Source organism: Pristiophorus japonicus, chromosome 10 (assembly GCF_044704955.1).
Source record: "Pristiophorus japonicus isolate sPriJap1 chromosome 10, sPriJap1.hap1, whole genome shotgun sequence".
NCBI classification, from domain to species: Eukaryota; Metazoa; Chordata; class Chondrichthyes; family Pristiophoridae; genus Pristiophorus; species Pristiophorus japonicus.
The window spans coordinates 91651455-91665650 of record NC_091986.1 but is presented as its reverse complement, the minus strand read 5'-3'; positions in this window follow the sequence as shown (position 1 = coordinate 91665650).

Sequence of the window (14196 nt, the reverse complement as noted above, 5' to 3'; positions counted from 1 at the left end):
CCAATATTTCGATCATAGATGCGTTCGACAAAAGATTGGAAGTCCACACTTCTGACATCGTATTTTATAGTCTCTTGAACACCTCATAAGTTCAATTTAACTCTCTTTATTATGGAGCTCAGTAAGCCATGTGCAGTTAAAATGGTGAGCCTCATACAGCATGGAGGGTGCTATACCTTCTAGCTGGAGGGCACTATACATTCTATCATTACATTGTCAAACATAGTGGAATCCCTCTTCCTGACACCCTCGGGGTTAAATTGGATAGCCCCCAAAAACAGGCACTGGGATCGCAGTGATGGGGTGTTTTTCATGCTGCTTATGTTGGGTCCAGCTGTGTGAGGTTAAGAAAGGGCATCAGCTGTATTATGTATGTAAACCTGTAATTACCATGTCTAACCACTAGAGGGCTTGTCCCCTGGAGTCCCAAGGGATCCCACAATCCCTTGGGAGCACTTGTATATAAGGAGGCCTCACAGGCTGGAGGGGCACTCTGAGATCAGTAATAAAGGACTACGGTCACACTTACTTTGAGATTGCAGTATCTAGTTTGACTCTTTATCCAAGACATAACAAATGGCGATGAGATACAGATGACAAACCCCAATGCAACAATGCAGAGAACTGTGGGCATCCTGGAGAAATTTTCAGAGGGAGATGATTGGGAAACCTTCGTGGAGCGACTTGACCAATACTTGGCAGCCAATGAATTGGAAGGAGAAAGGAACGCTGCCAAATGAAGGGTGATCTTCCTCACCATTTGCAGGGCACCAATGTATGGCCACATGAAAAACCTGCTCGCTCCAGCAAAACCCACAGACAAAGTTGTACGATGAGTTGTCCACACTGGTCCGAGAGCATCTCAACCCGAAGGAAAGCGTTCTGAAGGGGAGGTATCGGTTCTACATGTACAAGAGGTCTGAAGGCCAGGAAGCAGCGAGCTACGTCGCCAAGCTAAGGCGCCTTGCAGGACATTGCGAATTTGAAGGACATATGCTCAGGGACTTCTTTGTACTTGGCATTGGCCATGAAGTAATACTTCGCAAACTTTTGACTGTAGAGACCCCAACCTTGAGTAAAGCCATAGCGATAGCCCAGGCGTTTATCTCCACCAGTGACAATACCAAACAAATTTCCCAGCACATTAGTGCTGCTGCAAGTACTGTAAACAAAATAGCGTTGTTTTCGAATCGAAATGTACATGGCAGGAATTGCACGCCTGTAGCTGCACATCCGCAGATGACTTAGAGTCCGCCATCAAGGGTGGTGAATACAAGGCAATTAACAGCTTGTTGGTGCTGCGGGGGTGATCATCGATTCCATTCATGCCGCTTCAAAGAATACGTTTGCAAGGGCTATGGAACAATGGGACACCTCCAATGTATGTGCAGGCGAGCTGCAAACCCTGCTAATCCTGCAAACCACCATGTTGCAGAGGAGGACAGGTCCACAGTGGATCATGATGAACCAGAGCCTCAGACTGAGGAGGCAGAGGTATATGGGGTGCACACATTTACCACAAAGTGTAATCAATAATGCTGAAGGTTGAATTAAATGGACTCCCGGTGTCCATGGAGCTGGACACGGGTGCAAGCCAGTCCATAATGAGTAAAAAGACTTTGGATAAGTTGTGGTGCAACAAGGCTTCAAGGCCAGTCCTGACTCCCATTCGTACCAAACTTAGAACGTACACAAAGGAACTGATTCTCGTAATTGACAGTGCTACCGTAAAGGTCTCCATCGATGGAGTGGTGCACAGTTTACCACTCTGGATGGTACCGGGCGATGGATCCATGCTGTTCGGCAGGAGCTGGCTGGGAAAGACACGCTGGAACTGGGATGACGTCTGATCGCTTTCGTCCATCGACAACACCTCATGTGCCCAGGTCCTAAGCAAGTTCCCCTCGCTGTTCGAACCAGGAATGGGAAGTTCCAAGAAGCAAAAGTGCAGATTCATTTGATTCCGGGGGCGTGACCCATCCATCACAAGGCAAGAGCGGTACCTTACATGATGAGAGAGAGGGTGGAAATCGAGCTGGACAGGCTGCAACGAGAGGGCATCATTTCGCCGATCGAACTCAATGAGTGGGCCAGTCTGATTGTTCCAGTCCTCAAGGGAGACGGCATCGTCAGAATCTGTGGTTATTACAAAGTAACTATCAATCGTTTCTCACTGCCGGATCAATACCCGCTACCAAAGGCAGACGACCTATTTGTGACACTGGCAGGAGAGAAAATGTTCACGAAGCTGGACTTGACCTCAGTCTACATGACGTAGGAGCTGAAGGAATCTTCGAAAGGCCTCACCTGCATCAACACGCACAAAGGTCTTTTCGTTTACAACAGATGCCCATTTGGGATTCGATCAGCCACGGCGATATTCCAGAGGAACATGCAAAGCTTGCTGAAGCTGGTCCCACGCACCGTGGTCTTCCTGGACGACATCTTCGTTACAGGTCGGGACACCGTCGAGCACCTGGAGGTTCTTAGTCGGCTTGATCGCGTGGGGCTCAGGTAAAAATGCTCAAAGTGCATTTTCCTGGCACCTGAAGTGGTTTTCCTGGGGAGAAGAATCGAGGCGGACGGCATCAGGCCCACCGATTCGAAGACGGAGGCAATCAAAAATGCACCAAGATCACGGAATATGACGGAGCTGCGGTCATTTCTAGGACTCCTGAACTATTTTGGTAACTTCTTATCGGGTCTGAGCACATTGTTAAACCCCTGCACTCTTTACTGCATAAAGGAGATGAATGGGTATGGGGCAAAAGCCAGGAAAATGCCTTTGAGAAAGCTAGGAAGCTGTTATGTTCAAACAAATTGCTTGTGTTGTACGATCCATGTAAACGTTTGGTACTAGCATGTGATGCGTCGTCGTACAGGTTCGGGTGTGTATTGCAACAAGCTAATGAATTTGGGAAATTGCAACCAGTTGCTTATGCATCCAGAAGTCTGTCTAAGGCTGAGAGGGCCTACAATATGATTGAAAAAGAAGCGTTAGCTGTATTTACGGGGTAAAGAAAGTGCATCAATATCTGTTCGGGCTCAAATTTGAATTGGAAACCGACCATAAGCCGCTTATATCCCTCTTTTCTGAAAATAAGGAGATAAATATGAATGCATCGGCCCGCATCCAGAGATGGGCACTCACGTTGTCCGCATACAATTACGCCATCCACCACAGGCCAGGCACAGAAAACTGTGCCAATGCTCTCAGTAGGCTACCATTGCCCACCACCCGGGTGGAGATGGCACAGCCTGCAAATTTATTTATGGTAGTGGAAGCATTCAAGACTGAGCAATCACCTGTTACTGCCCGACAGATTAGAACCTGGACGAGCCAGGACCTCTTACTGTTCTTAGTAAAAGCCTGTGTGCTCCACGGGAGTTGGTCTAGTGTGCCGTTAGAGATGCAGGAAGAAATAAAGCCATACCAGCAGCGCAAAGATGAAATATCTATACAGGCAGACTGCCTCCTATGGGATAATCGGGTAGTTGTGCCAAAAAAGGGCAAGGAAACTTTCATCAATGATCTCCACAGTACCCACCCAGGCATTGTAATGATGAAAGCGATAACCAGATCCCACGTGTGGTAGCCCGGTATTGATGCAGATTTAGAGTCCTGTGTGCACAAATGTAATACATGTTCCCAGTTAAGCAATGCACCCAGGGAGGCGTCACTAAGTTTATGGTCTTGGCCCTCCAAACCGTGGTCTAGGGTTCATGTCAACTGTGCAGCCCCACTCTTGGGAAAAATGTTTTTAGTGGTTGTAGATGCATACTTCATGTGGATTGAATCTGTGATAATGTCGGCAAGCACGTCTGCTGCCACCATTGACAGCCTACAGGCCATGTTTGCCACGCACGGTCTGCCTGATGTCCTTGTAAGTGACAATGGGCCGTGCTTTACCAGTGCCAAATTCAAGGAATTCATGACCCGCAATGGGGTCAAACATGTCACGTCTGCCCAGTTTAAGCCAGCGTCCAATGGTCAGGCAGAACAAGCAGTTCAAACAATCAAGCAGAGCTTGAAAAGGGTAACTGAAGGCTCACTGCAGACTCGCCTATCCCAAGTCCTGCTTAGTTACCGCACAAGATCCCACTCGCTCACCGGGCTCCCTCCCGCTGAACTGCTCATGAAAAAGGCACTTAAGACAAGGCTCTCGTTAGTCCACCCTGATCTACACGACTAGGTAGAGAGCAGGCGGCTTCACCAGAATACATATCATGATCGCGCAAACATGTCACGCGAAATTGAAGTAAATTATCCTGTATTTGTATTGAACTATGGACAAGGTCCCAAGTGGATTACTGCCACTGTTTTGACCAAAGAGGGGAGTAGGGTGTTTGTGGTCAAACTCACAAATGGGCTCACCTGCAGAAAACACTTGGACCAAACCAAACTCAGATTTATGGACTATCCAGAACAACTCACAATAGACTTTACCTTTTTCGATCCTCCAACATACACACAAGTGGCAACCGACCCAGCGGTTGACCATGAATCAGAACCCATCACCCGCAGCAGCCCAGCAAGACTCACCACCGCCAGCAGTCCAGCAAGACCAGCTGCGCAGCAGTCGAGCGAAGGTCTAACAAACGACCCACCATCACCAGCATTTGCACCGAGACGATCAACCAGGGAAAGGAAGGCCCCAGATTGACTCACATTGTAAATAGTTACACTACTGACTTTGGGGGGTAGTGTTGTTATGTATGTAAACCTGTAATTACCATGTCTAACCACCAGAGGGCTTATCCCCTGGAGTCCCAAGGGATCCCACAATCCCTTGGGAGCACCTGTATATAAGGAGGCCTCACAGGCTGGGAGAGGCACTCTGAGATCTGTAATAAAGGACTACAGTCACACTTACTTTGAGCTTGCAGTGTCTAGTTTGACTCTTTATCCAGGACATAACAAGCTGGAGCATTTCGCTCCAAAAGTGTCAGCGCTGCCATCAAATGTAATCTGCCTGCTCTGCATATTTCCTATGGACGTTAAGTGTGTGCGAGCTAACTCCTTTAACAAGATGGGGTCTGGCGTGCTTCACATCAGAAGTGTGCATGCGTGCCCCATGAGCGCCATTTTGGAATCATAAGGAGACTCGTCGCATCCAAAAAACGGGCACCACCAAGTCCAAATTTGCCACCATACATCCCCCCCTCAACCGTCTTACATTGATTTCTGTATTATGCCTGTCCTTCCCTATTGTAGCACATGTTTGGGAAGTAATCTTGAGATTACCACCCATAAAGTCCTACTCCTTAACTAGAACCTGAGAGGCAACAAAGCATCTGGAGTGCAAAAGATCCTTTAACTAATGAATCTCCCATCACAACTCTATTTATGCTGTGTTACTAATTCCTCTCCCTCTTTACCTATTTGTTGGTGGCATTGATATTTATTTGATGGCCCGGCCCAGCCCAGAGAGTGCTCATTTTACCCACAGGAAGCTAGAGCTTCAAATCTGTTTGAGAAGAATAGTTTCTCTGGGCACTCCTGTTCTAACCTTTCTCTGCGCCTTGTGTAGTCATCTAGCTTTCTTCCTCCACTGCCTACTCCCTCTCTCTCATCAGTGTGATTACCCTGACAATCTTTTGCTGCAAAAACTGCTCTCCCTCCTGACATGTTGGATTATTTACATTTCCTTCTCGAGTTCTCATATTTTGAGCTTGAGCCATGTGAGTTAGTGACACTTCCCACAGACATATTTGCCCAGGTTATCACCTGATGCTTGAAATGTTCACATCTTGCAGGAATGCCACATCACTGTCCCTTCCTGTGCTGCTCTTTTTAGATTTATTTAGCTTGTTTTACTTTAAAGTACTTGGGCTGGATTTTCGGTTGTCTATAGACTCAGTTAGCAGACAGAGGGGGCATTAATGTGAGCGTTAGAGCTTAGCGACAGGGCGCGCAGCTTTTCGTGCCCCAATGGAAAATTCATTAGCGGCTCACCGGGGGCACAAACTGCTCGCGCCTGGCTGCAGATGATCACTCCGATCATGACGTATTCCTGGTGCAATGAGCACGCTTGCGCCCCAGTCACTAAATTCGGTACATGCGCCTCATTGAGCACCTGCCAATAACAACGTCTGGAAAAACAGTCGGTACAGTCTTGCAGAGTCGATAACTGGTGGCTACTTAAAGAGATGAGGAAGCATTTCCCTTGGAGGCCACAGTCAGTGCAACATTTACACAGAGCATGGTGCATGAGCCTCCGAGTTTGCAGCGGCCGACAGACATAACAGTACAGGTTGAAAACAAGTGATTTTGAAAACTTTAATGGGTGTATTACTATGCAGTGCCTTTAAGACTTGGCTTTTCTCGGGATAGGATTCAGAGTTCCACGCATGCAAATGGACCCGCAAAATAACTTTCATTATCGCGCCCCCCAACTCTGGTTTGTAATGGCTGATTTATCGGCTCTATCAACTCTTCAACCGATTCAGACGAATTTCTGGAAGGGAGTCACAAACTTTTTCAAGGCACTAAAAGTATCGCTCCACCTAGATTAACGGCTCAATAGAAGAGCAACCAAATTTCTCCCCCTCGTGTATAATATCAGCTAGTCTACTCAGCACCTCCTTCTTCTCTGCACCAAATTCCCATTCTAGGTATGAGCTAATGCCAATAGGAACACATAGCAGCACTTGTTACCACCCTTGGAGAAAATAATGACCCAACTCAAAAACACCCTGTGGAATAGGGTTGGAATAGCCCCTCTGTGTCTGACTGTGCTGACACCACTCCCCTTCACCCCCCACCACCCGCACCGCACCCACCCCCCCCCGGCTCCCCCCAGCATTGGCCTAGGATTTGAAGCATGCTAAATCACTGTAAAATATATATAATTAAACTTTCAATGTACCCTTCTGTAAATGTTGTATTATGAGCATAAGAACGTGTAAAAAATACATAATGCTAAAACTGTGGACAGGTCAATGCAGCCTGTCCCACACAGCTGTGATGCTGAGAATATAGATCATTGCTATATCAGTGTAAAAAACAGTGTAAAATTTTTCTTTTTGTTAAAACAAGGAGCTAAAAATTGATTGTTGACGATTTTGTGACATTAACATCGCTTAGTCGCTAAATTTAGTGCCGAGTGATACTTAGTGATATTGATTTTTAGCTCCCTAAGAGTGGAGTGGAATGCTAAGGGAAGTGTTCCACAATTCTCTTAGAACACTAAGCTGATAGTGCTACAGAAGTTGTGGTGCTATATTACCGGCATCCTAGTACTCAAAGGGGAGGTTAGCTGGAAAACCTAAAAACTGAAAAAAATGTGCAGGGGAGCCTAATAGAACATTAGCAAGAGCAAAGAAAGTGAAATCAATGCCAAAAAAATTTAATGAAATAACTAAAACTTACCTTATACCCTCATCCCCTTTCATTAATGTCCAGGGACAGCTGTGAGCCAGCCTTTTTTGACGTGATTAGCGCCAGGCGGTAAGGCAGGCGAAAGCATTGAAGTTGGCTTCCTTGGCGCTACCGGGGCATTGCACACTGGCGCAACTGCTAAAAGCCCAATCAAGTTTGCGAGCGGCGCTAATATCGCTGCGCCTGGGCAATAACCCTTTACCGCTCCCATAGCACTCCTCGCATGTGCTAACAGGTAGCGTTAATCTATTCAATTTTTCGCCCAAATGTTTTTTAAAGTTAAACAAAAAATATACCTGGTGGTAATAAGTCAATAGAATCATATGGGCTGATGGCACACAAATCATTTGCTATCATAAATTTTCGAGGGTCCCTCCGACACTATCCACACCAATGCATAATCTCATGAATTGCTTTAGAGCACAATATGCAGCTATCAAGCCAGCATTTTGTATGTAGGGCAATTGCTCAACATTCAAATCTTGGGATTCTGATGAACTTTCCACTCGGTGTTGTGCTCCATGATATTACATAATACCTGTGTTTCCTCAGAATAGATCTGTCAGAGGACCACACACCTGAACGCATCATAAATCATAGGAACATAAGAACAGGAGTAGGCCACTCAGCCCCTTGAGCCTGTTCTGCCATTCAATTAGATCATGGCTGATCTGTATCTTAAAACCATCTACCCACCTTGGTTCCTTAACCCTTAATACCCTTGAATCTCAAAAATCTAACAATCACAGTTTTGACATTTTCAATTGACCTAGCCTCAACAGCTTTTGGGAGCATGAATTGCAGTTTTCAACTCTCCTTTGTGTGAAGAAGTATTTTCTGACATCACCAGAATGGGACCCGTGTCCTAGTGGAAAGGGTAAATCATCATCATCATCATCATAGGCAGTCCCTCAGAATCGAGGAAGACTTGCTTCCACTCTTAACATGAGTTCTTAGGTGGCTGTACAGTCCAATACGAGAACCACAGTCTCTGTCACAGGTGAGACAGATAGTCGTTGAGGGAAGGGGTGGGTGAGACTGGTTTGCCGCACGCTCTTTCCGTTGCCTGCATTTGATTTCTGCATGCTCTCGGCGACGAGACTCAAGATGTTCAATGCCTCCCCGGATGCACTTCCTCCACTTAGTGCGGTCTATGGCCAAGGACTCCCAGGTGTCAGTGAGGATGTTGCACTTTATCAGGGAGGCTTTGAGGGTGTTCTTGTAATGTTTCTGCTGCCCACCTTTGGCTCATTTGCCGTGAAGGAGCTCCGAGTAGAGCGCTTGCTTTGGGAGTCTTGTGTCTGGCATGCGAACTATGTGGCCTGCCCAGCAGAGCTGATCAAGTGTGGTCAGTGCTTCAATGCTGGGGATGTTGGCCTGGGCGAGGACGCTAATGTTGGTGCATCGATCCTCCCAGGGATTTGTAGGATCTTGTGGAGACATCGTTGGTGGTATTTCTTGAGGTGTCTACTGTACATGGTCCATGTTTATGAGCCATACAGGAGGGCAGGTATTGATACAGCCCTATAGACCATGAGCTTGGTGGCAGTTTTGAGGGCCTGGTCTTCAAACACTCTTTTCCTCAGGCAGCCGAAGGCTGCACTGGCGCATTTGAGGTGGTGTTGGATCTCGTCGTCAAAGCATGCTCTTGTTGATAGGAGGCTCCCGAGATATGGGAAGTGGTCCACGTTGTCTGGGGCCACGCCATGGATCTTGATGACTGGGGGGCAGTGCTGCGCAGTGAGGACAGGCTGCTAGAAGACGTTCGTCTTACTGATGTTTAGCGTAAGGCCCATGTTTTCATATGCCTCAGTAAATACATCGACTATATCCTGGAGTTCAGCCTCTGTATGTGCGCAGACGCAATCTGCATACTGTAGCTCGATGACAGAAGTTGGGGTGGTCTTGGACCTGGCCTGGAGATGACAAAGTTTCCCACTGGTTCGGTAATTTAGTTCCACTCCAGTGGGGAGCTTGTCAAATGTGAGGTGGAGAATGGCAGCGAGGAAGATTGAGAAGAGAGTTGGGGCAATGATGCAGCCCTGTTTGACCCCAGTCCGGACGTGGATTGGGTCTGTAATGGATCCATTGGTAAGGATCACAGCCTGCATGTCGTCATGGAGCAGGCAGAGGATGGTGACGTACTTTTGGGGGCACCCGAAACGGAGGAGGACGCTCCATAGACCCTCGTGGTTGACAGTGTCAAAGGCCTTTGTAAGGTCGAAGAAGGCCATGTATAAGGGCTGGCGCTGTTCCCTGCATTTTTTCTGCAACTGTCGTGCTGCAAAAATCATGTCCATTGTGCCACACTGCGACTCTGGGGGGAGCTCCTCAGCCACAGGGAGAAGACGGTGGAGGAGAACTCTAGCGACGACTTTCCCAGTCGCTGATAGCAGGGAGCTCCTCTGTAGTTGCCGCAGTCGGACTTGTCCCCTTTTTAAAAGATGGTCACGATCACTGCATCTCTGAGATCTCCTGGCATGCTCTCCTCCCTCCAGATGAGAGAGATGTGGTCATGTATTCGCGCCAGTAATGCCTCTCCGCCATACTTCAGTGCCTCAGCAGGGATTCCGTCAGCTCCCATAGCCTTGTTGTTCTTAAGCTGTCTTATGGTTTTTTCTACCTCGTGCAGTGTTGGGGTTTTACTGAGGTGGAGGCGGATAGCATGCTGCGGAATGGAGTCGAGAACACTCGAGTCAAATGCAGAGTCTCGATTGAGGAAATCTTCAAAGTGTTCCTTCCAGTGGGTACTGACTGCCTCGGTGTCCTTGATGAGTGTTTCCCCGTTCTTGGCCAGCAGTGGGGTGAGGCCTTGGACTGTAGGTGGCCTTGACTGCGATGAAGAATCCTCGCACATCATGGTTGTCGGCCAGCTGCTGTATCTCCTGTGCTTTCTCCATCCACCGCCTGTTCTTTAGGTTCTGGGTTTTTTGTTGGACCTTAGCCTTGAGCCATCTGTAATGCTGCTTTGCTGCTCCTGAGTTGGGTTGTTGTTTAAGGTTCAGAAATGCCCTGCGCTTGCAATCTATTAGCTCTTGGATCTCCTGATCATTCTCATCAACAGTCCTGGTGTTTCCTGGTTGAGTGACCAGTAAGACAGGGGGAGGGATCTACAATAAATGAAACCAGCCTAAATAAAAACTAAAGGAGAACATGGGAAAGATTAAACTAAGAGAGGAAATAGATGGCAAGGGGATAAATGGAGTTACAGAATAGGAGTGTAAAAAGATGGTTCAAATAAAATGAGAGAACTGTTATAAAAAGAAGTTAAACTGACTGTACAGCAATGCATACAGTGTTCATAATAGAACAGGGAAGCTGGAGGCAATAATACATTGTAAGGAACCAGATATAATCGGGATTACTGAAACATGGCTACAGAAAAATCAGGAAGATAGGGAGGGAAAAGAGGGAGGTCGGGTAGCTGTACTTATTAGGGATAACATAAGAGCAGTAGAAAAAAGTGACGCAGCTATCAGTAAGGCAGATATAGAATTCATGTGGATAGAGATAAAATATAATAAAGGATCAATCACTCCAATAGAGAAAGACTACAGACCAGCTAATAGTGGAAGGGAGGTGGAGAAAGAAATATGCAAACAATTAGGGAAATTATTAAAAAAAAAATGGGGCTAGACATTCATTACCTTAGTACCTCCTGTTAGCGCTTGGGCGGGACGTTAGTGGCTTATTACCCAGGCGCAACAAATTTAGTGCCACCTGCGAACTTCAGTAGGCTTTTAGTGGCAGCACTGACACTTAGAGACCAAAATTGGTGAAGGCCCCTGCCCACTAAAGTGCCGCCCAAAGGACCGGCGATCACCACCGAGGTACCTGACGGTACTTTGTGCAGGGTTTTCATCAAAAAGGTCCATGAAAGGGCGGCAGGTGACAAAAGAGGGACATATGCCTCCAATCTGGGCGGCAGCAGGCGGGAGCTCCCAATCTCAGTGGCAAAGGTGCTTGCCGCCCAGGTGCCGCCGAGGATAGAGTCGGGCCCACGGATGGTCGATGATCTGAAAAGGAAAATCATCAAAAAAAAACATCGGAACACCTTCAGGGGACCCCATCCAGGTAAGTCGCTGTAAAGAAAAAATGTTAAAAATAATTACTAACCTTTTTTTTCAGCTCTTCATACTCACCGTTAGGGATAAAACAGCCTCCAGCCAATGGACCTTCCCTGTTCTGGCACCGACTCCTGCCGACTCCCGTCCGCATCAATATGGCATCTCAGCGGGCGGGAGGTCAGTTGCGTCACTCGGCCGCCCGATGACATCAGCGGGCGGTTCCCACCGGTTCTCCCCTCCCGCCCGCTCCAGCCCAAATGGAAAGTGGCACTGGGCGCAACTTCAAGAGGAATGTCGGCGGCAGTGGGAGGCAGTCGGTGGCAGTGGGCAGTGAGGCCATCAATTTCGGGCCCTTCGTGCCTGGCCCTGTAGCGCCACTGAGATCGTGATGTCAATGAGCGTGCAACCGTTAGAATCCCAGTCACGAAATTCATTCACTTTGCTTCACTTAGCGCCTGCGCTGATGACGCCAGAAAAAGTTCATACCTGGGATTGCCGCTCCCAGGGCACTATTTAAACAGCAACCGGGTCATTGGGAAGTCAGGTTGATCACTAGCTTGTCAGATAGTGTGTTGACTGATTTCACATTATGTATATCGTTGCTTTGTTGCTGCTCTGACAGTTTCTTCACTTGTATTTCTCTGAACAGTTAGACCAGTTGGTTTGTCTCATTTATGGGGGCTGCGCTGACTCCACCTTGCCATCCGGCAACTGCTTCGGAGGCAGCGGCTCCAGAGACAGATAATGCCAAATGTGGCCAGAGTTAGGAGGAGGGCCCACAGACTTCGCAACAGGAGGCCTTACCCTCACAGGGTTTTCCAGGAGCACTTCTCCTACATTCATCTCCCAGAGAAACAGTGCCTTAGAAGGCTCTGCTTCAACAAGGAGGTGGTCACAGAGCTCTGCCACCTCCTGCAGCCAGACCTGCAGCCTCAGATCAGGACCAGGACTTCTCTCTCAGTGACAGTTAAGGTCACAGTAACTCTCAATTTCTAGGCTAGCAGCTCCTTCCAGGTTACAATAGGGGATACAGCAAACATTTCACAATTCGCCGTCCACTGCTGCATCCGGGAGATAACAGATGCTCTCTACAGTCAGAGAATGGAGTACATCTCATTCATCATGATCAGAGAGAAACAGCAGGAATGCTCATGTAACTTTGCAGGGATAGTGGGCTTCCGCATGGTTCAGGGCGCTATTGACTGCACTCACGTGGCATTGCAGACATCTCATCACAATGCAGAGGTGTTCCTTAACCGCAAAGGCTACCACTCACTAAACGTTCAGTTAGTGTGTGACTACAGGCAGCTCATCCTCACCGTTAATGCTAGTGTTGTGGAGTATTAAAAATATAACACTCACACAAAAGCTCTTTTATAGAGAAAAGAGTTGTTTATTAAAACCTGATTAATCAAGGGAGATCTGCCGTATCAGTACCATTACTGAGTGCTCTCAACGCCGGTCTCACAGGACAGGCGGTGCAATTACATGTTTCTGGAGTCGAAATACAGAAACTAGGCAGGGAAGTGTTCCATTGGTTATTTGCCACCAGTCCCCGCCCACCTACTACTAATACATTGGCTGATACAGATTACAGGCAATTTCATTGGTTACAGTAATTTCTAATGATTCTATTGGTACATTCAGTTCTGACTGCTGTTGCTAGGGAACATCCCCTGCAGGCTATGTGTACTTTCCTGGGAACGACTTCCCAGGCTTGATATTTTTGGCAGAGTCTGGTTACTCTCTGCTTTAAAGAGGCTTTTATCCCTCTTATCTCCTGTGTCTGGAACATCATGGCCTTCTCATTATTTCTGTGAGCTGTCTATGTAAATCATGTGGGTGTTCTTAGCTCCTAAGAGAATTTCTCTGACCTTAGTTTTTCTGCATAATTCAGCTATTCTACCATGAACGCATTTTAAACCTTACTCTCAGTCTTTTTTATTTTATTTTAATTACACCGAATTACTTTATCCCTAATTAAGGTTTTTCGCCCTTACACCTGGCAGCAGCCACGATCCATTCATCCTGTGAGAGACCAATGTCCCAGCACTGTTCCAACCACCACATGGAACTTGTGGCTGGCTGCTCGGGGACAAGGGTTATCCACTCGCCACCTGGCTGATGGCACCTCTCCACAACCCCAACACTCCTGCTCAGCACGCATATAATGAGAGCCATGCCGCCACCAGGAACCTGATCGAGCAGACTATCGGGGTGCTAAAACAATGGTCCCACTGCCTTGACCACTCTGGAGGGGCCCTGCAGTAATCTCCTGATCGAGTCTCCCTTTTCATCGTTGTGTGCTGCATGCTGCACAACCTGGCATTCTGAGGGCCCAGCCATTGCCAGCAGGGATTGCAGGTCCACCTCAGGAGGAGGAAGAGGGGGTGGAGGAGCAGCAGCAATGGAGGAGGGAGCCTTTCAATCTTGCTTCTGCAAGGGCTGTGCGTGAGCGCCTCATTATACAGCGCTTCCAGTAAATCATAAATCACATGCCGATTGCGCTGTGCAGATTGCAGCCCCCATCACCCTGCAAAGGCCAAATGAGAAACATCACAAGTATTGAAACGTCAAATTAACCATTTAATGTCATCCACAACTCTGTGATGTCAACCATAACTACCCACACCCAACAGCAACAACATGTTTACAAACAATCCTCTGCTCTTGAAATATAACAACCGACAAACAACAACAACAATATATTTACAAACAGTTCAAGTAACGATGTTAGCAACAATCCAT